The sequence below is a fragment of the Trachemys scripta genome, chromosome 2, assembly GCF_013100865.1.
Source record: "Trachemys scripta elegans isolate TJP31775 chromosome 2, CAS_Tse_1.0, whole genome shotgun sequence".
Lineage (NCBI taxonomy): Eukaryota > Metazoa > Chordata > Testudines > Emydidae > Trachemys > Trachemys scripta.
Window position 1 is genome coordinate 239,470,792 of NC_048299.1, and position 23,983 is coordinate 239,494,774.

The 23,983-nt window shown below is 41.8% G+C and overlaps 1 protein-coding gene across 6 annotated transcripts in view; it reads right to left on the minus strand.

The window, feature by feature from the left end:
• RUNX1T1 (RUNX1 partner transcriptional co-repressor 1) overlaps nucleotides 1-23,983 on the minus strand; it is a 141,973-nt gene that overhangs the window by 70,555 nt on the left and 47,435 nt on the right. The window lies entirely within an intron of this gene.

Genomic DNA, 23,983 nt, shown 5'->3' on the forward strand with positions numbered 1-23,983 from the left:
AACAGACTAGACTGGTTTATATTTTGTTATTTAAATGGACCATGTAGTTGCACTAGTGTATTGTTTTTGTGCTCCAGTTTCAGATTTTCAATATATTATAACCTGTTCATGTAACGATCCAGGATTTCTTTTTAAATGATTTTTATTCACTAATTTATTATGTCCTTAAGCACGTAGGTTTATCTTTAATTACAGTAGTAAGTATAACTATTGTTACCCAGAAATGCATTAGCACCACTCCTGTTAGGGTGACCACCTTTTCAAAAGGCAAAAGGGGGACTCATGCAGGAGTCCTGCTCCTCTCTGTGGCCCCAGCTCTGCCCCCTCCTCCCTGAGCCACCACCCCTGCTTCTCCTCATCCCCCCGAAGCCCTGCACCCTGGCCAGGCTGGAAGCCAGAGCCAGGCCATGGTAAGAGCTGCCTAGGGAGCCTGGGCTGCTGTGGGGAGCCCTGGACCCTCCACCTGCCCTGGGTGGGGGGGGGGAGTGGGGAGATGGCAAGAGCAACCCCCAGCCCATGTCCCCAGGCAGGCCACCCAGGACAGGTGGAGCATCCAGGATTCCCCACAGCAGGGCCTTGGAGGGAAGAGGAGGAGCAGGGGGCAGGGTCTTGTGACGAGGGGAGCTAAGGCCCACCTCAGCCATCCTGCCTCCCACCATGAAAAGGCTGGTGGCACCCCTGAGCCTCAGGCACATATGGAGTGTGTTGCAGGGAATCTGGGTCAAATGCTGTCCCGGAGTCATTGGGGAATGGGACTTGAACTCTGCATTTTGGGACTGTCCTGCCCAATTCTAACAATGCCACACCTGGCAGACTCGAGGCTGCATGCTCTCCTGAAAAGGGTAGGGTTTGCAGTGCCAGAAAGGAAACATAGACTGCAAAGCTTGCTCTTCTGCCTGGAAGGCACAGAACAACCACACAGATATTGAGCCATCCCAGGAGGATGGCCTTCTCCTCTGTACTTGTGTTGGGGACAGGAAGACAGGATACTGGGCTAAAAGGATCTTTGGTCTGACCCACTATGGCCATTCTTATGTTCTCATGTTCCTCCTCTGGCACAAAAGCTCCTCCTGCTGCTCCCAACATTAACTCTCCACCCTTTCCCTGAGCTGTAGATTCCCAGACATGTGCGTACAGCAGGTGCTTCCCAATTCTACTTACCCACCCACAAACTTGCAGAGCCCTGACTACTCTGATTTCAAACACAGGGGCTCCTCAAAGAAGATAAAGGAGTAGAGGGGTGAAGAAGAATTCTGAAGTGTCACCGCTTATACACACTATTACAAATAGTAATAGGGAGGGATAGCTCCCCATTACTGGGGAGGGATAGCTCAGTGGTTTGCGCATTGGCCTGCTAAACCCAGGATTGTGAGTTCAATTCTTAAGGGGGCCAATTAGGGTTCTGGGGCAAAATCAGTACTTGGTTCTGCTAGTGAAGGCAGGGGGCTGGACTCAATGACCTGTCAGGGTCCCTTCCAGCTCTATGAGATAGGGATATCTCCATTTATTATAAATTCTTGTTATTCTAATTGTGAGCCTTGTAATATTTGTTGTTTTTTTTAAAGCCCCAGGTTCTGGAGTCATGTGATTATTACATGAGACTCTTTTCTTTTCTTTTTTAAAATGAAAATTGAAACAGTGTTCACCCTCATAGTTGCAAAGAAAAGCCTAAAAATGTGAACTCTAAAAGACTCAAAAATCTAAAGACAAATAAAAAGGAGCCAACATTTATTATTGTTAAAATTTCATTTTGGAGGGCTCATGTTTTTTGGATGCTTGGGGTTTGTAATACTGCCTATACAGTCTTCACACAAGTCCCATGTGGATTTTTTCATCTCTGTACATATAAAGGGGAGGGAGAGCATCCACTCCACAGCCTAAAGAGGAAGTAGGGTTGCCAGGCATCCGGTTTTCGACTAGAACGCCTGGTCGAAAGGGGACCCTGGCAGCTCCGGTCAGTACCACTGACCGGGATGTTTAAAGTCCGTTCGGCAGTTCTGCAGGTCTAAGGCAGGCTAGTCCCTACCTGTCCTGGCATCGTGCTGCACCCTGGAAGCGGCCAGCGCGCAGTGCCCCCGCCCTGAGCATCGGCTCCGCACTCCCAATGGCCAGGAACCGCAGCTAATGGGAGCTGGGGGGTAGGAGGTGCGTGTGGGTGAGAGCAGCACACAGAGCCTTCTGCTTTGCCCTCCCCCCAACCCCCCCCCCCACCTAGAAGCCGGACCTGCTGGCCGCTTCCAGGGTGCAGCTTGGAGCCAGGACAGGCAGGGAGCCTGCCTTACCCTTGCTGCGCCGCTGACCGGGAGCCACCTGAGGTAAGCCTGCGACCCAACCCCGACTCCCAACCCCTTGCCCCAAATCTGAGCCCCCCCCCAAACCCAGAGCCCCCTCCTGCACCCATAACCCCCCATCCCCAGCCCCACCCGAGAGCCCGCACCCCCAGCCTAGAGCGGATACCCCCTCCTGCACCCCAACCCCTGCCCCAATCCAGTGAAAGTGAGTGAGGGTGGGGAGAGTAAGCCACCAAGGAAGGGGAAATGTAGTGGGTGGGGGCGGGACCTCGGGGCAGGGGTAGGGCCTTGGGGAAGGGGCGGAGCTAGGGTGATCGGTTTCGTGCAATTAGAAATTTGGCAACCATAAGAGGAAGACATATTCACATATATGTTGGTTTACAGGGATTCATGTGCATTTGCTCCATTTTCATTACATATGGGCTCATATGCCTTGAGTTTCACTTGGAATTCAAAAGAACTAAAAAAAAAACCCAACAAAACCCTAGTCAAAACTGTGGAATTCCATGCGGTTTCACATGGTTTTGATGCAAAAGCATAAAACTAAACCCATGTCTGCAAACCTTAATTCATATACACCTAGGGTGAGTTTTGAATCTGTAATTAAACCAGGTGAGTTTTGAATTTGTAATTAACCAGGTGAGTTTTGAATAGCTTCAGGTCCATGATGAAAGCTTCACACAGCCCGTATGTTCACCATCTCTCAAAACCTTACACGTAATTTAAGAGTACAGTTCGAATGGATAGTGAGAACAGCCTATTTCAGGTGTAAGCATTTCTACTTCAGAATACTAATAAGCAGCCAAAGCTCTGGAATGGTTAGTCTAGTCCTACCAAATGGGTCTTAAGCCCAGAGATCCTCCAAACTACAAGAAAAAGGAGACCATCTGCAATTCATTCTGTATTGTTCATTGCAATCAATTCAGGATGGAGATAGATGGTGAAATAATGGGCCAGCCCTAATCCATACACACAAGCCTCTGGAGCAATGACAGATTTAGGATAAATTCAGAAAGTATGTTTCAAGTATGCAGGGATCTATTGCATTTGTTTTGGATTATATTAAAAAAAAACATTTTGAAATATACATTCTTGAATTTCTTTTACAGCAAAGAGCTAAGAGCTGTGATTTAACCACAGAAACTTTTTGCTCCATTTTAAATTAAAGAATGCCGTAAAACCAACTTTAAATTATGACGTTTCTTTGGTGGATTTTTTGGTTCAAGTAACTATACTGTTCTTGTCATACATTCAATTTTTACAATGGGAACTATTTTTACCACTGTTTTTAGCTGTTAAATGAATGTTGATATTTACTATAAGTGTAACCAGCCTTATAAAGTAAATATGGGGGGAAAAACACAAAGAAAAATCCCCCCAAAACCCAAAACATGTGCATGAGAGAGGAAGGGGGAAAGAGATGTACATGTATTCAAATAGATTTACTTCACTTCCTGTATCCTAAATGATTTAGTCCATTTTTAAAACAAGGCGGTCTTTCATATATGGCAAAATTTCAGCATAAATGGCAGGCTTCCAAGTCTAATGCATCAAGGAAGGCTGATCTATGGAACAAAATATGGAATATATAAATATTTTACTGATACAGTTTCAATAGCCAATTCAATGTCAAGCATTTCTAGAAGTGGTATGTTTTCAATTTCCTTTTTTAAATGAAAAAACGTATGGTATAATACGCTGTGGCATTTATTTTACTTTTAGTTAGAGCAAACAGTTCCAGATGTATATTCAGACATGAAAGATTCTTAAAAGACGCTCTATATTAATTTTACCTAGTATTCCTATGGCAACCCACAAAAAAATTGGTGTTAAAGGTTGCTGAATTAAACCAGTTTAAATTTCTACTGTCTAGTTTCCTTTACAACTTACCCTGTAAACTAGCAAAAAGGAATGTAAAAAGCCCCATGCATGTAACAGAATAGAAAAATAAGTTGATCCAGATATATAAATTGAGCTCAAATTCATCTAAAGGATTTTGTACTGATGACCATCACCGTAGTATCCATACTAATATTACTGTCAAATACACTATTGTGATGGTTTTGAGATGGATAGCACATTAATAACATACAAAACAAGGGAATGGGTCATAACAGTGATGAACTGAGAGGAAAGCCCAATTAAGTCCAGTGAAAAGTAATTATTTAGCAGTTACATAGCACTTTTCACCCATACATCTAGCACTTTGCAAAGGCGGGTAAGTCTCGTTCTCCCCATTTTAATTACAGACAGGTAAGCTAAGAAACACAGAAGACAGTTTGACTTGTCTAAGATAATACATAGGAAGTGCTGCTAGTACTGAGAAGAGAACCCAGGACTCCGGACTACCAGACCCATCCTTTATCAACTACACTACAATGAAAGGAAGAAGAGGAAAGAATGTTTTAATTCAGTCCCTAGGAACTATCTGAAGGTAGCTGTTCAGTGAGAGAGAGAGATTTGCTTGAGTGTTAAAGGAAACAACTAAGCAATGGAAGAAGGCCATTCCTCCCTTCTCCGCACTCACTATTTTTGGGAAATACTGGAAATCTCTCTGTGCAGCCACAGAACATGATGCACAGTCAGCAGCACTGCAGCTTCTCCCTCCATAAAGTACTGCCAATGTGCCTCAAATTTGTTTGAGAGAGACAGCGAGTGCAGTCCAGTCTTCATTCCCATTCATTTCTTGGCCTCTCTACTTGAGGCTGCAAAAAGGGATTCTGATGCTCATGGAGGTTTTTGTGCAGTGAACAAATGTCCTGAAACCCTCACTTTACTCACTCAGTCTACAGAACTAAACAGACATTCAGAATTTTCTGAATCAGTCTCAACTGGATTCAAAATACTGACCTAGAAGTGGGGAAGGAATCTGAATCCCATTACAAATTCTGTGGCCAGAAGAAACCCCTCAACAAGGATCTCAAAGCAGTAGTACTGTATTAAAGGTAAATCAAACTTTCAGGCACTATCCTTCATCTGAAGAATAGTATGCAGTCCTAACAGATATATATATATATATATGAGGAATAGGTATGCACACAAGACAACAGAGATGGAAGATATCAACTGGGCTTGCAAGATGACATAACAATTGATGTCATCTTCAGTATGATGTGCATGAAGCTCTTAAACACCAACAAATATAGTTGATTTTCCGTAGTGCAATACAACAGCTTTCTGACAACCTTATCTCATTCTTTTCCAACTCAAATAGTTGAGCCCTTAATCATCTTCTCCACATCATCAGCTATTTTTGGAAATAAATGGAAGTACATCCATTCTATCCATTTCCGCTCAGTTCTTTCATCTTCTGCATATAAACTATGCTTCTGAGATTGCCCTGAAATTATCACAGACACCAAGTTATCAGACTATTTCTTTAGCACATCTAAAACAAGGCAATGAAAATAATGTATCCAACACTCTGTCACATGAATTAACAAGGGTGTTTGTGATATTATCCCCTAACTCGAATCTAAAGGGTTTGTGGATTATATGTGCCAGGCAAATGCCAGCATATGCTTTGGAAAACTAGACGGTTACTCATTACCATGACAACCAACGATGCAGGTATGAAGCACACCTTTTAGTTTGGATTCTGGGACTAGTGTCTGCTGCAAATGGGCATGGGTTGAATATTCTTAAGGAATTGAGAGGTGTATCACCCCATGCTCAATGAAGAGAAGAGAAGGGTGTTCAGGGTTATGGGTTGCATCAAAGGTAAAATGATCCAGTTGTTCTAAATCCTGAGTTGAGATGCCTTTGCTCTGACAGATTATTTGATTGCAAACTCCCAAAAGAAACACACTTAGCATATGATTTTATTTAGAGAAGTGTTTGTTTTATATTTTATTTATTTTAAGTGTTGTTTTGCTAAAGCATTTAATTTTGAAAACTCAGTTAATTTTTAGTCACTTTTGGACTGCAAATACTGAACCCACAATTTTGTCAGATGTATCTTCTCTTCCTTTGCCTTGTGGTTTCTGTTGTTAAAGTCCAAAACAATAATTGGCTGGGGAGGGTGTAGTCTAAACCCAGATTAACCATCAACAAAACTTTCTACTAAATATTTCAGTGGGAACTTAAGGAGATAATCTTTCGCCCTAGGAGAGGTCTACAAGAAAAATAAGGGTTAAAATGAGGCAGCAGCTTTAGTTCTTATTAAACCTTCTAAATATAAAATCCACAAATTCCCTTGTCAAGGCTGACTGCATAGCAGTTGGACCATATTGAAAGCAATGACAATACATGTTCATTTTAAATACCCAGTGATCTTGGCAGTTAAACGTTATAAAAATTCCTATACATATATGAGTATGCAACTAAGGCAATTAATAAGCAAAATGTTCTCCCAAATCTGTACTCTAAATGTTATTATCCTAATCCACCAGTATGTTTCCTGAGTCTTTTCCTACTTTTTTTTTTTTTTTTTTGCTGCGAAGGCAACACACCAGAACTGTATGGAGTAAAGAGACTCATGGGAGCAGAGGAGTGGAATCTTCAACCCTACGCCCACCCTGCAACAGCTAACACAGAGGTGCTTGCTCCCCAACGACTTTTATAAATTATGGAGAGGGGCAGCACATATGACAATTCCTTCAGATTGGTGAACAATCTCACCTAGCCCTTTACTCCTGTGAACAGAGCCATTGGAGCATCTGGGTTTGTGGCTTTGAAAGGGCTCTCCACTTCACAGTATTTCACTTGCTTTTTGGTCCTTGGTCCTCCTGGTAGAGGTAGTAATGGTGGAGGATCTGTCCTCAGAGGGTTCACTTATAGCAGCGGTTCTCAACCGCGGGTCCGCGATCCCCCAGCCCTTTCAGGGGGATGTAAGATCCTGCAGCTGAAACCCAGAGCCCGAGCCCTGGCACCTCCTGCCACAGGGCTGAAATCCTAAAACCTGGAGTCCCTCGCTGCGGGGCTGAAAGCCCCGAGCCCTGGCGCCCGCCTTCACAGGGCTGAAAGTCCCAAGCACTGGTTGCCCTCCCCCTACCCCCACTTCAGTGCCAGAGCAAGGCAGTCCCAGGGGCAGCTCCACACCCGCCCCCTCCTCCTCTCCCTGCCCTCGAAGCCCCACCCCCTGGCCAGGTTGGAGGCGGGAAGCCAGAGCCTGGCAGCGTGGGCAGCTGCTGCTCTGGCTGGTGTCATGGAGCAGGCAGCCACGGCATTCCCCCGTCTGCTGCTGGTGACCTGGTTTGCAGCTGCTCCTCAGCTCACACAGCCAGTAAGAGCCACCCAGGCACGGGGACCCAGCTCTATGGCTGGCAGAACCCTTGGGGAGCAGTGACCACAGGGGAGCCCTCCTGGCACACAGCCTTTAGCTATCCCTCCTGCATCCTGAGCTATCCCCCTGCCCACACACAGTCTCTAGTTACCCTCTCCTTGCATCCTGAGCAGTTTAACTTTTTGAGCTGAACTCTCACCACACACAACCCAGACAGGCTGGGTGGCCTGGTGAGGTGAGTCAGGGGGTGGACATGGCGCTGCCTTCCTGGACCCTGCTGTGCGGAGCTGGCCCAAGCCCCACCCCCAAAATAGAAGTAAAACTACACCTATGCACGAGGGCCCACCCCTGGCCCAGAGTCCCATGTCCCTCCTCCCTCCCCCGCTGGGCCCTGGAGTTTTTATAGCATGCTGAGGAGGGCCTCAGAAAGAAAAAGGTTGAGAACCCCTGACTTAGAGTACTTGGAAGCTATAGAAGAAACTAGATACCATACATATCTAAAAACTCCAGTCTCACTAAAAACAAATAAATGCAGTTTGTACACACCCACACCCACACACCATATATTACATAGTGTGAGTATGATGCCTGGAGGCGGTGGGAAAACTATGAAAGATGTTCAAGAATTCTTTTCCTTTCTTCCCTGCCCCCAACAAAATTTCCTGACTAGATCTGCTAAAGGCATCTTTAAAAAAAAAAAAACAAGACAGGTTTTTTTTAATCCACAGAATTAAATTTACAAGAATCAATATTAACAATAAATAAGGAGTAAGCCTGTGATACATGGTTCAATGTTTAAAGTGAAATACAAATAGTATGTCTATTTTATGTTAAAAATAAAATGTAATGCACAACTATGCTCAGTTTAGAAGAGTTAACACAGAACCAACAGTAATATTATTTCCCCAAAATTAAGCAGAATTGCAGTCTCATATGTATAAACAATTCCAGATTAGAAAATCCTCATATTATCTTATTTTATGTACATGCAAAGCAAAATTAGCCATAAAATTAACCTGACAGTATAAATTAAATTACTATCAATTCAGAAGGCATCATTTATACAATATTACAGAGGTCCTCTAGGCTTATTAATGATCATATTAGGAAAAAAACACGCTGATGGACAACTGAGAGAAAGATATATGGAGTAGGGTAAAGAAGATCATTATGTATACCACAGCTTTGTATACAGAAATATTTTCCATAAGTCTTACTGAAAGTCTCTCTAATTTATATGCACACAGAACATGATCCTGTGAAGATAATGAATGGCCTGAAGTCTCATTGCACTCAGTGGGATTTTAAAATGCTCAGAACCTTCCAGGATTAGGCTCCAGTTCCCCATTGTGCCCAATTTTGCAGTTTTCACCCATTAAAACATAATTTTCAGAACAAATAACCCTGGAGATTGAAATCCTCTCTGTTCTGTTCACAGACACGGTATTCTCAACTCAGAATGCCAACAAGGGTGCCAACATTGCTAGATCACATGTCCATAAGAAGCAACTGTTTTATCTCAGATAGGCTAATGAACTGCTATTGTTACCATCTGACTAACCAATCCGAGATGCATCTGAACCAATGACATGAAGCTGAACAATTTAGTACCCTATTGCCATGCAACACATTTTAATTAAATCATATTCTTATCCCTCCTCCTTTACAATATTATACTGACAATCAATATAAATGAAATGTAACACATTGGTAGAGAAACATGTGCCATTATATGAAATAAGTTTAAGCAAACCTGATAATGCTGATTAACATACCTTGGAAGAATATTATTGAAAGTCACCAGATGGCGTCATTAAAGAAAAGAGAACTTGGATGACTAATTGATTGTACAGACAGAGTTTAAAGAAAATGCTCATTGTTAGTTGTGAGTCAATGCTTTCTAGATGCTACAAGTTGCGTGTAAAATTTGTTCACACTATTAGGGCGTGATCCAATGCCCATTAAAATCAATGGAAAAATCTTTCTATCAGTGAGCTTTGGACAAGACTTAGACTCTCCAACTGAATTGTTTCTTAGGTGCAGAGCTACTGCCTACAGATAATACACTCACAAGCAAAATACATTATGCATTGTTAAAGCATACACACACACACACACACACACACATGCGTGCTTGGACGAATTAGATTTTTATCAATAAATATTGGTAAGGTCTACTTCCCCAAACACACAAACTGACAAAAAACATATTCCGCCATTAATAATTGAAATGTACAGTTCAACAAAGTAAGTAAAATGCTGCTTGAGAAATTATTAGAGTTTGACTTAAGAATAATGACTGTGTATATTTTGATGTCATGTTGACAATTTGTACTTTAATGGTTATAAAACTTTAACTTTTTCAATCACCTCTACTTTTCTTTAATAATTATTGTCTGACTCCTGCTCATAATTTCCTGCAAATGTGAAAATCTAAATCAATCAAATTAAAAAATGCTTAAAAACATTGATATTATGAAAAAAATGAAAATCAAATTCTGCCAAGTGTAATGATGAGATAGAGTTGTTCCATCTTGTATATTTCTCATGTTACAAGTTTCCATTTATGAAATATATTTAAAAACTCTTTACTGAAGCAAAACATATATGCTAATACAGTACAGACCCATTTACACGCGAATCTGCTTAACACGCGGTAGCGCCATGCCTTCCAGTGCTACCTATTTAACACGCGAGACTTGTTAACACGCGGTACAAGAACTTGCTATGTAGCGCTACAGATTTGCTCACTAACTCACTGACATAGGAATCGACAGGAAGTGTGGAGCAGAAATGTGTTGTACATCTTTACCACTGACGGGGGGGAAGGGGCAGCCATAGCAGCGCTTTAAGGATCCTCAAAGCGCTGCCGCGGCAAAGGACCATCCTTAAAGCACTGGCAGCGCTTTAATGTTTCTGCCCCTTTCCCACCCCCCATTGGTGGCCCTGATGGTAGGGACCCTACCAGCAGGGCTGCCGACGGGGGCGGCAAAAAGGGCAGGGATGGAGGGGAGGGGCAGCAACGTCAAAGTGCTGCCGCGGCAAAGGGCCCTGCAGCATTTTAAGGTCCCTGCCCCTTTTGCCCCCCCTCATCCGCAAAGGGAGCAGCTGCCCTGGGGCCGGCTATTTAAAAGGGCCCGGGGCTCCGGATGCCGCTACCGCAGCAGCGGTGTCCGGAACCCCAGGCCCTTTAAATTGCCACGGGAACCCCGGGTGGCGCAGACCAGGTGGCCTGGAAGGACTGGCTGGGGTGGATGCTGACCCCTAGCCCCGCCCCTTGTACCCCAGGCCCCACCCCTACTGGGGGCCAGAGCCACCCCCGCCCCGTACCAGTAAGTGTCCTGAGTTACTTTCACCCCTGTGTAGTAATAATAATGTTTTTATTAGATTACACATTTGAATTTATATTCTTGCAAAGTGCCGTTAACAGATAGGCCTGCAGTATTTGGGACGCTGTGAATACGTATGTAATCCTAGATAATTATACATGTATATATAGATATTTTAAGATATTTCATCATGGCCTCTTAACCCGCGGTCCGTTAACACGCAGTCGTGACGGCTTGACTCCCGACATCCACACGTAAACAGGTCTGTACTGTAACACCAAGGATGACGTTTTCAAGACTACAGGCCAAATATATGCAGATGATATTTTAATTTCCACAGTAAAAGAGCGTTAAATCTGTTTCTATAAAGGTGGCATGTACACAAAATCTTACCATATTCCCAAGGGTTAAGTGCATTCACATTAAACATTCAAAGTTCAAATGCACCAGATTGGTTTCTCTCTGGTTGCTGAGTTTTAGCCCTGCAGTCTCCCATCATTTAACACTTTTCCATTAATGCAATTGTAAATAAAACCTTATAACTTTTCTAAAGCAACTTTTTTAAAACATCAACTCTAAAATGTTTCTTATGTACAAAATCAAATTAGTAAAAAAGCTCAGATACTGTATATAAAGCTATAAAAAGGCTTAGCAATTTAATACTGACAGTTATGGATTGATATATTGCAACAGCAGTTTAGCTAGTTGGATGAAGATCCTCCTGATTTTCAGAATATCTGCTCTATTTTTCTGCAGATCTTTGATATTGTTAATTGTTTTTAATTGGTTTAATTTGAATCTATTTTCCATGTTATAAGCATGCTCTATGTATACTGCTAGCATTTGCTAATCATTGCCACGCAATGATATATGAAATTAGCACATTTTTGTCTAGACTTCACTTAGAATAAAAGATCTCTTTGGTAACTGTTGGCGAATACTGACTTTTTAATGACTTCAGCTGTGTGATCTGATATATGTTAACATAATACCTAGACATGGCAGAACTCAATTTTTATCTTTTTATAATTTTTACAGATACACATGTCAAAATATACAAAGTAAATATCCTTAAATCAAACACAAAGTAAATATCCTTAAATCAAACACAAGAAGCATTTTTCTTACTTTGCCAATCTGTAAATGTGTATGGAGAAATCAATGTTTACCGACATTTACTGATAAAAAAGTAATCCTTCCAAGACTAACTATCAGGAAGATAGCTTAGGTTAAATAATAAATATTTTCCACCAATAACTATTGGTCTAGGCTAATTCTAAAGATAACTTAACATTTTTGACATTTAATTAATAAAGTTAAATTAAATTATATTATAAAATATAAGGGCAGACACTATTTCCACTAGGCTAAAGACAACTTTGGCTAATAGCCATAGGAATGTAAATGAAATTATTTTTGGCCACCAGAGGGAACCTCTCTTGTTTTATGAATGCACTGGAAAACCCCTCTTACAATACTGAGAAGTACAACGAATGAAATAAAATCCTGAAAATAAAGGGAAGAGACTTCAGACAAAGTTCTTTCCCAAGATATATGATGATTTGAAAATTAATTCAGAAGTATGTAATAAGAAAAAACTTATGACAATATGTCTGTGTATATATACATACCTACATACACTGTATTTGACTTCAGTAGTATCAAAAATATAAAATGTTTTTCTGGCTAAGAAAAATTCTTCATAAAAAGCACATCTTAAAAAAGCCCATATGGTTTTATTCATTACTGTCTGCACCAACAGATACAGTGCTTGGTACACAAAGACAACAGTGGACTTCATGGCTAAGTGTTTTAAAAAAAAAGTGCATGAACACACACTTGGCTTAGAGGCCTTTCCTCATATGAAACTTTCAAAAAGTAAACAGTTTCATATCTTAGAAAAATAGTACACCATAAGCTTCTATATGACTAGGGCCAGAAAAACCATGCTCAGACGAAAACAAAAGCAGAGTACATAGGTCCTATATGCAAAGTGAATCATATGAATATGATAAGATGACAGTGACAGCAAATTACAAAATAGTATCACCTACGTTGACTAATGCGATTTTCTGCAGCTTCACACACACAAACAAATAAAAATATACAAAAACTGTAATAGCCACTACTAGTAAAGGATGACCAGCTAATGAACTAATCTCACAAGGACCTGGCAAGAGAAGAGAAGATGGGGCAACTCAGATGATCTTCTTGGAGATCCTTCTGGTATCAAACACAAGCTAAGAAAGGGAAAGTCCAATACTGGAGAGCATTCAATGATGTAGTGGTTCTCAACTTTTCCAGACTATTGTACCCCTTTCAGGAGTCTGATTTGTCTTGCGTACCACAAGTTTCACCCCCATTTAAAAACTACTTGTACAAAATCAGACATAAAAATGGAAAAGTGTCACAGCACACTATTACTGAAAAACTGCTTACTTTCTTATTTTGTCAGTATGAAATTTTAGTTTGTACTGACTTCGCTAGTACTTTTTATGTAGCCTGTTGTAAAATTAGGAAAATATCTAGAGGAACTGATGTACCCCCTGCAAGACCTCTGTGTACCCCCATGAATATGTGTATCGTTGCTTGAGAACCTCTGATGTAAAGAAGAAAAAATTAAAATCTCTAAATTTTGGATGAACTCTGATGAGATCCTTTTGATGGTTTCCACTAAGTAGAAGAGGTACTGATCTCCTGGATTGAAGACTCTAAGTACTTGTCTGAGGGGCTTTCAACTAGATAGGAAACAGAGAAAAGTGGAGCTTTTGCTTAACTCAAGCTGTCATGCAGGAGAAATCCAAAATTATGAAACAAAAAATAAAGATTAAGAGTATCTAGACCAAAAACACAAATAGTTGTGCATACATGAATTCATATGCATTATCTGCATGTGTAATTACTGAAAATGAAGAAACCACTGCAGTAATTGTGCATACAAATAACCTATTAGAAACTTAACAGGTAATTTCTAAAGGCAGTTACCAGACCCAGCTTATGTAGGATATACAATTTTGTACAAAGGTACCAATCTATCCCCTAATGTACTTAAATGGTCTGTAGTGAAAAACACATAAGAATAATAGGAAACAAACATGAACTAGAAGTGCTACTTAACAATAGATATTATGACCTAGTGAACATAACTGAATCGGGTGGGATGATTCTCAAAACTGCAACGTTAACACAGAATCAAACAATCTGCACAGGGCTAGGAGGAGGAGAGGTGAGAGAAGAGGTGGTATTTTACTTTCTAGTCTTTATGACACCAGAAGCTAGAGTTAGACCAGTGGTTCTCAACCCACTGGCAACGCGCGGCCCAATCAGCACACAGTTGTGGCCCATGTGACATTTTCAGGGCTGCAACTAGGGCGGGGCAGGAGAGGCACCAGCCCTAGGCACAGAGCTGGTGGGAGGGCTGCAAAACTGGGATGGCACAGGATCAGGCCCAGTGTCAGCCCCCTGGATCAGACCCAGCATCAATCCCCGGAAGAATCAGGCCCAGCAGCTTCAGCCCCTGCCTCCCGGCAGGATCAGACCCAGCAGCATCAGCAGGAGGCCAGGGTGCTCAGTGCCCCACCCCAATCCTGCAGGATCACAGGTCCAATGACTCCTGGCTGGACAGGCTCCGTGGTACCAGGACTGCAGTGGCAGGCGGGCTGGACAGGCTGCACAGCTGAGCTATGTGCGGCCGAGGTAGGAGACTAGCAGGTGCAGGGTAGAGAGGGCTGGTGCACAGGGAGGGGATAGGTTGGGGCGCTGGTGGCAGTCCCTGGATTGGGGAACTAAATACTGGGGCACAGTCCCTGGATCGGGGGTAGTCGTGGGTGGGGCTCGGTGCTGGGAGCACTTGCTGCGGGCCACGGGGAGGGTGGGGGAAGGGCAGCCCCTGGGTGGGGGACCGGATGCTGGAGGGGGCAGTCCCTGTTGGGGGCATTCTGCCCTGGCCAGGGCACCCTGTCTTTGCAGGGCAGGCACATGTGCCAGCCCAGTGTTGGGAAGGTCTGGATTCTGGGGGGACAATCCCAGTGGGGTTGGGTGATGGGGGGCATTCCCTAGCTGGCGGGCAGTCTGGGGCGGGGCTGGGGCAGTCCCTGAATGGGGGGAGGGGGCTGGGTACATGAGGGAGAGTCCCTCGCTGGGGTCTGGGTGCATGGGGGGCTGAGTGCTTGGGGGCAGTCCCTGGCTTGGGGGGCACTTCGCACTGGGCAGGGTTCCCCATCTTTGCAGGCAGGATCCCCAGCTGCACTCTCCGGGCGCTTGGACCAGCTGCACCACCAGCAGCAGTGCGCAAGGGAGGGTGGCAATAAACCATGCCACCCTTACAGTAAATTTATTTTAGCAGTTAATGTTTTGACTTACTTTGCTAATTTAAAATGCTCTTGGTAGACATTTGCCAGTGTTGAAATGAAAGGTACTATAGCGATTTGAATCGTATTGCTGTCATATAACAAATAAACTTTTTTTTTTTTGTAGATATATACGTAGTATATGTATTGTGTGGATGCGACCCACATAACACACAGAGAGATGCATATGTGGCCTACAATTGTAAATGGGTTGACGACCACTGAATTAGACAATGATGAGTGTGGTAAGAAAATTTTAGAGGTTAGGATGCAAGGAATGAAAAACGTAATAGGAATGACCATCTGCTTTGGACCATAGCAGTGGGGTGGAAGGATGGAGGGGGAGAGAGAGCGAGTGCGTATACCTGGACCAAATCATGGGGTGCTCAAAATCACAGGATAATCATCACCATGGAATTTCTAACTACCCAGATATCTGTTCATAAACAAATATTCCCAGATACATCAAAGGTTCATAAATTACATATTAGAAAGTTTTATTAATCAAAAAGTAGAAACTCCAACTACAGAATCCATCATAAATCTGATTCTAAACAATTGACAGGGATTGACAGAGTATGAAAATAAAAGGGACACTTGAACCAGTGACTGTGAGCAACTCTGATTCGGCATTGAGTAGATTAACAGATCACAGCAAAGATAGTACATTTCACTAAAGGACATTTTTAGGATTGAAAAATATCTAATGACCGAGATCTAATGGGAGGAAGTATTATAATACACAACCCTAAAAGGCAGCTGGTGAATGCTAAAGGAAACCAATATATAGAAGACTATATTTACTGTGGAATAGAAGCAAGGAATAAGACACAGGCAATATGGCTTCCTGAAGGATTGCTTGAACAGCGGAAATTTAAGGGTGTTATAAAAGAGAAAGACCACCACTCTGACTGTATATGGCTTGGGGGTAAGGAGGAGGGAAGGAGACAACCAAATAAGACAACACATTCATTTTAAACTCCTAAGGAAAAGATAAGAGCAGAACTAGTTAATGCTAACCAGAGAGGCCAAGGGATATATGAAGCACTTTTATAAATACATATGAATGAAATATAGAATCTGAAGAAAAAAACAGGATCCATCCATCATTAAAAGAATGGAATGAAATTCATAGTGACTCATGATGACTCAAAAATAGCTGTTATATTGAAACAGTTTATGTTTATTTTTTTTTAAGTGTGTCTTCAACAACAGAAATAAATGGGGGAGGGGGCGAAACAGGAAGACAAATAGGAAGCTCAAAAAGCTGATAGGTGAAAAACATATGTAGTACCAGTTTAAAGAAGGTCGGGGGCGGGAGGGGTGGGTGGGTGGAAGAAGAGTGATTCTGGTAATTGCTTTTCAGTATGTCTAACATTTATTCCTAGTAAATTAACAGAACAACTATAGAATTAAAAAAACCCAACTAAACATTGTACAGTAGGAATAAAAACCAATTGAACATCACATAATAGGGTTGTGGGCTGGGATTCCACCAGAACCCTGACTTAGCATTCCTTTTTCCCACCCCTACCCCTAAGAAAGGGATCAAGAGAACTGGTAATGTCATGGCTCCAGCAGAGCTGCCGAGATTTCCCCATTTTGTTCCCCTTCACATGCTTTTGCAAAGAAAGAGCTGGTCCACCTTTGTTTATTTCTTCAGTTTCCGGATGCACAAATGTCTCAACTGTGACTCCATACACATGCTCTGCATCATGTTATATACATCTTTCTTGAACGACCTAATAAAATAGTGTTTAGTGGTGGTTATTTATCTAATGGCTTTGTTTGTTTGCTTTTTGATTTGCGTATTTTGCAGGGCTGCATCTGCCCATAGTTACTCCAAAGCCTTCAACCAGTCACTTCAAAAAACATGCAGCTGTAGGAAGAGTCCAAATGGAGTTTACTCTCAGTCTGTAACTAGAGCAAAATGATAAATCTTTGTAATTGAAAGTCAGCTGCTTCATTTTTAACTCTGATTTTTTTCTCCCTTTTACATTCTAGCTAGAGTACAGCTGTAATAAATGTGACTCCTCTCACAAGATGTGCAGATGTTAACAGTTCTGTAGGACATCAAGAAACATTTCAAGCATCTTGTAAGTGCTGACTAAACTTGCTTGAATTACCCACACTACCTCCTCCACATTCCTATTCAGTAACATTACCCTTCCTGAATACGAGAAAAAAAATAATGAATGCTTAAGCCAACACATTAATATCTTGATCTGAATGTGTTATCAATAAACAGGGACTGTACTTAAGTCACTAGACAATAGTCTGTATTTACGTCACTAGACAATAGTCAAATTTTTAATCAAAAGGAGCCTAATGCATCCATCACTTCTTATTTAAAGTGAGAGTAGCTAAAAGATTGCCTAAGAATAATTTTTTTTAAAAGCCAAGACTGGGTATATCTGAAAGAAAGGACCAGGAACAAAGAGAATTGCAACTGTTTTCTTTCCAGCAATCAAATGGATTAATTAGTGACTAGAGCTGGTAACTCCAGAATGAATGCTATGTAGCCCAGTGTTCCTTAAGTTATATAAACATGAATATTATTGAAATTATATACTTTAAAAATTCACCAATATCTCAAATCGCAACTGGCTCTGCATGGCAGCAAGAGTCCAGCTGTGCAGGACCAATTAGAGGAGTCGGACAGCTAAGCAGGATTGCTTTGTCTAGTTTGTTTTAGCAAAGATTTTTAAATATTTGGCATTCTCCCTGCTCAAGTTCCCACCAATATGTAGTAAACTTGGTTTTCTAATTTGAGGTGGGGTTTCAAAAGTATCTAGAGTGATTTAGGAACACAAGTTCCTATGAAAGTCAATGACACCTGTGCTTGTAAGTCATTTATTTGTACACTTTTGAAAATCCCACTCTCAAAAATCCAACCCTGCTAGGCTGCTTAGCACCATCAAATCACATTGAGATGAGAGGGCACAGCATTCCTTAAGCCATTAAAAAAATATCCAAATGATGACTCAAGGACATTTATTTGGAGTTATTGGAAGGTGCGCTTTTTAATGGGAGGTGCACTTGAAGGCCCCAAACTTGCAAACACATGTATGTTTATGTTCAATGGAACTACTTACATGAGTGAAGCTTAATGCATAAGTTTTTTGTAGGATCATGGTCTTAGTTTTGACATGTTCAAAAAACTGTGTATAAACAATTTCTAAAGTGTAATTTTTAGAGGCTCTCCAATCTTAATAAGAGTAAGCATCAGCCTTTGCACAGAGTTTAAATCTTTAAGGCGAAGAGAGAGGGGAGAAAGAAAAGATGAGTTTATTCTTATATTTCCTGCAGAACTTCAATACAACAAGCTCAGTCCTGCAAAGACTTATGCACCTGCTTCACCTTATACATGTAACTTTAATAGGACTAAAATGCAAAATTAAGCAGATGCGTAAGTCTTTGCAGAATCAGGACCTAAATGATTTCACAAGGAATGAACAGTGTAGTGTTAATTTGAAAACTAGACTTTAGAGGGGTTTTGTTTGTTTGTTTGTTTAAAGTTAATGCAAAATGGCCAGCATTTAAAATAAAATGGCAACATGCTCTTTCAAAATGCTTCATGAAATCACTGCAGAATAATTCATCGAATTCCTCAGTGACATGGTTTGACAAAAATATAAAAATAGCTTTAAAAATATAAATTTAAAAAAAGAAGAGCGACCATAGCCTACACAAAAATAGTTTGTTGCTGAGAAGCTGTATTATTCACTAGCCTGTACACTCAACCTGCTTTTAAACCTCAACAACAAAAAGTCCCTTACTGCTGTTATTCCTCCTAGATCAGACATGCTCAGTTCAGTCATGCCTTAGAAGGCATAAACATCATTAAAATTCAAAGGCAGCTCTGAGGAAGAGGATGCCTCAATTGGTATTCAAGTGGTGCTTTCTCGCCCTGAATACATTATGAACTTGCAACATGCTAATATGCCATGCTATCATAAGCACCAGATGGAACAGTAGGCAGTATACGTCCCATCAAACCTCAGGAAGATGTATTAATGTTCCTGCTCTTTTTTCTTTTCTTTTTTTTTCCTCTCTCTTTTTTTAAACTGCAATCTTTCAGCTGTGTCCCTAGACTTGTACATTTCTTAGCAGCAGTCCCCTGCTCCTAAAGCACAGTTCTCCAGGGTTGCCTCATCTTCACCAGGTGGTGCCAAACATCCTTTCAATCTATTTTATCAAAAAAGGTAAAGGCCACAAGACATGTCAGGCTGTGCTTACTGAAGGGGACCAAGTACAAAAGGTAACATCATGAGTTAAATGATACATGAAGAAAAAAGATTTGGGGTTTAAACCTAGCACAACTGTTTTAAATTATGCATAAATAGTGCAGCATATATTTCTCCTGTGCCACTCCCAAATAGTATTATTTGTGAATGAAGGAATGGGGGGAGAATACTTTTCTTCATAACTAAGTAAAACAGATAGGCTTGAGCCAAAACCATGGAGCTGAATCCTTACTTTCTACTATCCTCCAGAACCCTTTTGGAAAATGCCTAGACCAGTGCTTCTCAAAGCCGGGCCACCGCTTGTTCAGGGAAAGCCCCTGCCGGGCCGGGCCGGTTTGTTTACCTGCCGCGTCCGCAGGTTTGACCAATCGCGGCTCCCACTGGCCGCGGTTGGCAGCTCCAGGCCAATGGGGGCTGAGGGAAGCGGCGCGGGCCAAGGGATGTGCTGGCCGCCCTTCCCGCAGCCCCCATTGGCCTGGAGCAGGGAACCGCAGCCAGTGGGAGCCGCGATCGGCGGAACCTGCGGACGCAGCAGGTAAACAAACCAGCCCGGCCCGCCAGGGGCTTTCCCTGAACAAGCGGCGGACTGGCTTTGAGAAGCACTGGCCTATAGAATTTAATAGAAAAAGATATCTGTACAATAGTTGGATTTTTTCAACCATCCTGTGGAATTTAATAGATATCTCTACTACGTAATTTACAGGATGGGTAAAAAATACTATAGGAAGGATATTCTCTATTATGTCTACATGTTTTGAGTTCTGAATATGTGGCTGAGACCTTTACCTACTTTAAAAAAACCAACAAGAGATACAAACAACTTTTAGGCCACTTTGCATCATTCATGAATTCAATCCCAAGAAGGTTTTATCCCACAAAGACAAATATAATCTAATGTTCTCTATGTAAATATATACACACAAAGAAAGAGTGAGGAGAATAGGAAGATTCCCTAATTAATATCACTTTGAATTTCCCCCACTCCATTATAAACTTGAAATATAATATCCCTCCTACTGAAACATGGCATTTTTGCAACAATTTTTTTCACTGCTTTTTTCTCCTACTGGGCCCTGCAAAGGATAAAATGAGGTTCTTAAGGCTGTAAACTTTAAAAAATTGAGCATTAAATAAAAAGGTTTGAACTGGCTGAAAAAAACCCAGCTCTCCTAATGTGAAGGTTTAATCCTACATCAGTGATATGTTTCCCTACTTCTCCACTTTTCAAAAAGGAGTCCTTTTTCAGTGAACATTTTTCCCCAGTTCCTCTGACATTTTAGTAACTGCCTGATGATGTTCAGGATCTATCAAACTTGTCTACTACCTGTATTGCCATGTGGGTCAGAAACCTACAGGCAGACTTGGTGCAGCTATAGACATTCCATACATGCTTTCAGTATCAGACCTTGGGCTTAAAGTGCTTTGACCTTGTGCGAAGCATCACAATCTCACAGAGATCTGGCCTTCCTTCAACCACTCATTATATTCAAAAGTGGCATTGCATGCTTTTTGTCCATGTCTCCAAGATGGACTAAAACAACACAGCACACCATGCTCTCAAACTCTCCAATGACGCACGAAGGGGTGAACGCCCTGACCCTACCTGTCGCCACTTGCGGAGCCACCCAAGAGATTCATAGATCTGCAGGACTGAGCCAAATCTGGGAACTTCACTACATGAGGCCTGGTGTGACGATATCAACTATGGTCACTCTGGCTGACATAACTGTCCTCAATAAGCTAGGTATGTTTGATGATGAGGAGGAGGAACAAGAAGTTCTCTATGTATACAAATCTATTATTTTCCTAATACTGTTAGCTTGCTAACAAAAGTAGTCCAATCCTCTGAGATGCTGAGCCCCTTCAGTAAGAGTTAGGGTGCTCCTCACATTTCAGGAAGAGGTCTAGTATCCATGATTGTTGCACAACACCTTCATACCTAGTGACTCAGCAACACAATTGATTTAGCTTTAAAAAAAATAAAATATCTGTCTTCAACAGTAATATTTTAAGCCAAGCAATTTTCATCCACATTCATGAGTAATGCGCACCATACTCCAGTTGCTAGAAATCCAGATTTACTCTAATCTAGGGATGAGTTAAGGATTGGGTCATTTTTCTCCCCTTCCTCTACTTACTATATTTTGTTCATAGCCTTATAAAGGATAATTAACCTAATTATGATTTGATTTGGCAAACAAGCCTCTTTATGTCTGCTATCTGATATTATAAAATAATTAGTGGCACCTAAACAATATTCAATGTAATTACAAGGCACTGAAATAGATGGGCTGACTCACAGACACCACCATTTGGATCAGAATTATCTGATGAAAGGCCTAGTTGATGATCACATTTCATGACCATGTTTACTATTGATTGTACATATTTAAATAATAGTACTTGTGGCATTTGCATATTTAACACCATTCTATGGCAACAAATAGCAGTTACATGAAACATTTGTGCATATATCAGATTTGTAAACAATACAGATATCTAAAATCCTATAGCTTATTGTAATGACAAACAGGCTACTTGGATTTTAATTTAGCAAGCATCAATTTCTGAAGAAGAATTTCCATTGGGTCATTCATCAGAGCATGTACTCTATACCTAGTGTGGCAAGACAGCAAAAACATTTACTGCCTAAAAAAGAAAAACACTTATGACAAAACTATTAAGCATTATTGACGATTCAGTAAGTGGCACTCTTCCCACTGAGGAGGATAGTAGCTAGTCTTTCCTGGATCTCTCTGATTAGATAGCTACCCCATTCCCACTGTCCTATATATCTGGGAGGAAGCCATCCCACAATGCCCCACACTGACAGTTAAATAAGTTCAAGTGGTCCTGGTGAAGACATGCTCTGCCGACACAAGGAGCATAGCGTGGACATGCAAAAGCAGTTTAGTTACTGCGGTGGCTGTAAGTCAACATAATTTAGGTTGATTTAATTTTGTAGTGTGGACTTGCCCTTAGTATGGGGTTCTGCTGCAAGACAAAAGCAGAATGCAAGTGGCAGCAGAAGCATTTCTGTCCTATTCCTTTTAAATATGGGAACCATTGCCCTCCCTCCTAATGGTGCAAGAGGTTGGGTAATGGGATATTCCATTAGCTCTGGATATTAGAGGAAGGAGTTTGGCCAGGTAGCTATTCTGAAACATTTGGAAAAAAAGGACTGATCTGAATGCAAACCACAAGACCCCCCCAAAAGATGGTGCTAGCTAAGCAGGGAAGTTTGTAAGGCATCAAGGAAAGTCTGCTTTTGGCCAAATCTCTAACGGTTCTGCTTCTGTGTTCGATTTCATTATGAGAGTTTCTACATTGCTCTTTATAAGATTAACTTAGGGTATGTCTACACTATGAAATTAGGTCAATTTTACAGAAGTTGATTTTTAGAAATCGATTTTATACAGTCGATTGCGTATGTCCACACTAAGCCCATTAAGTCAGCAGAGTGCGTCCTCATTATCGTGGCTAGCATCGACTTACGGAGCGGTGCACTGTGGATAGCTATCCCACAGTTCCCGCAGTCTCTGCCGCCCATTGGAATTCTGGGTTAAGCTCCCAATGCCTGATGGGCCAAAAACATTGTTGTGAGTGGTTTTGGGTACATGTTGTCAGTCGCCCCTCCCTTCGTGAAAGCAACGGCAGACAGTCATTTCACGCCAGACACCAGGGTGATTAGAAGAGCAGAGCAAGGTGCGCTGTGCATCAGAGAGGCTTTGAAATCCAGTTTCATGACTGGGCAGGCTTTGGTGTGACAATTGTGTGTGTTTCTCCTTGATGCAAACCCGCCCCCTTTGTTGATTTTAATTCCCTGTAAGCAAAACATCCTCCCCACTTTGAAATAAAGTAACTACTGTTTTGAAACCATGCATTCTTTCTTTATTAATTAAAAAAAAAATAGAGATAACTGACAAGGTACCTGGGTGGGGTGGGAGAGGAGGGAAGGATAAGGCCACATTGCTTATTGTAGCCACACTAAAAATCAAACTGTTTGAATGACAGCCTTCTGTTGCTTGAGCCATCCTCTGGAGTGGAGTGGCTGGGTGCCCGGAGCCTCCCCTACCGCGTTCTTGGGCGTCTGGGTGAGGAGGCTATGGAACTTGGGGAGGAGGGTAAGCAGTTATACAGCGGGGGTCTGTGCTCTTGTTGGCTTTTCTGCAGCTCCAACAGACGCTTCATCATGTCAGTTTGCTACCCCGTTAGCCTCAGCGTCGCATCCTGCCTCCGCTCTTTGTGCTCACTTAATTCTTTCCTGGCTTCTGCCACCAAATGCCTCCATGCATTAAGCTGTGCCCTATCAGTGCAGGAGGACTGCATGAGCTTGAAAAACATATAATCGCGAGTGCATTTTTTTCGCCTTCTAATCTGTGATAACCTCAGGGATGGAGATGATGGGGGGGTGTAGAAACATTCTACGCTCTACGATTTTGGGGGGACTGCATGGTCACCTGTGCTGCTAAGTTCGCCACGCTGAACAAACAGGAAATGAAATTCAAAAGTTCCCAGGGCTTCTCCAGTGTACCTGGTTAGT